Raw genomic sequence first — 1,561 nt, 5'->3', positions numbered from 1 at the left:
AAATAAAATCATCCCGTGGGCCGATTTCGGACGCTTAATGGGGAGCCCTGCTCTACACAGTGCACTACTTTTGAGTATGGACCCTGGTCCAATTGGTTCATTCATCCCCCCCTTTCTCTCCCCTGTAACTATTCCCCAGGTCGTTGCTGTAAATGAGAATGTGTTCTCAGTCAACTTACCTGGTAAAATAAGAGTTTAATAAATAAAAAATGATAATAAAAGTGAATATGATGCCATTGGGATTTCAGTATTGTTTTGTCTCTGTACAGAAGCTGATGTTTTCTCTATATCTGATTTAACTTACACACAAAGGCTGTGATGCATCTGTCAACAACACCCAACAGTCTTTTTGTGTATATGGGGGCAATGGGCTTCTGTTAATCCTGCCTTGATAAAATGTAGGAGTTTTTTGTTGTTGTTGTCGATGATGAAATCCCACGTGTTTCTGTGTAGATGTCTTGATAATACTATCTTCTCTGGCGGGGTTTAGATATTCATGTTCTGATCAGATTCTGGTTTACCTTGGCGTAATGTCTCCTGTCTCATTGTTTTCACAAACTCTACAAATGTTAAATATAAATGTTAGAAAACACTTCAGCCACTCAGCAGTAAGAATAGGAGGGGGGGAGATTCTCTGAAACTCAATTTTAAAAAGTAGATTCATGATGCCCGCTGCCACACGCCGCCCATTCTCTAGGGAATGTGTCCCAAATGGCACCCTATTATCTACTTAGTGCACTCCTTTTGACCAGGGCTCATAGCATTCTATATATGAGACAGGGTGCAATTTGACACACAGGGACAGGAAGTCACTCTAACGGGGCGCCCAGCCTGCGAATTACATTGCTCTGAAAAGCTCTCCCCTCACTAAGAGGGAATCGTGTGTAGAAGCGTTGTAAACACAACCTCTATGTTTTTTTTTTTCTCAGGAGATGTTCATTTTGCAGGCTACTGTCTTTTGAACTTTTGGGGAGAAACGTTTTCCTCCACCACAGTAGCTAGACTGAAGTTATTAGACTGCTGTGTATTAAATGTGTATTATGTTTGAATGACTCTCGCTACCGTTGCCACAGTACCGCCGTTACCTACAGAACTATCCCCAAATGGAGACTAAAAATAGGACTTTGCTCTTGACTTGCTGAGGGAAAAGGTTGCTGCTCATCAGTCAGTGGAATAGGGGTGGGGGGGGGTGTGTGTGTTTGGGTGTGTGTGTGTGTGTGTGTGTGTGTGTGTGTGTGTGTGTGTGTGTGTGTGTGTGTGCCTGCCTGTCCTACACTCTGCCTCCTGTGCTACTGCTGCTGTTCTCAGGGTTGGCTATCACATCAGATTAGGTTAGCTTTAATACATTACTCTTAGTCTAACACAAATGGCTCATCCCAACATGATGCTTAATGCTCCACAAAGTACCTTCCGGGGGTCTGGGTTTTTTTCCCCCGTTCAGATTAGACTATCACAGGCTCAGCCTCGTTGTTAACAGGGCTGTATTCACAGGCTCAGCCTCGTTGTTAACAGGGCTGTATTCACAGGCTCAGCCTCGTTGTTAACAGGGCTGTATTCACAG

This window comes from Salmo trutta, unplaced genomic scaffold (assembly GCF_901001165.1).
Source record: "Salmo trutta unplaced genomic scaffold, fSalTru1.1, whole genome shotgun sequence".
Lineage (NCBI taxonomy): Eukaryota > Metazoa > Chordata > Actinopteri > Salmoniformes > Salmonidae > Salmo > Salmo trutta.
The sequence above is the reverse complement of the archived record's forward strand: the minus strand, read 5'-3'. Positions refer to the sequence as shown.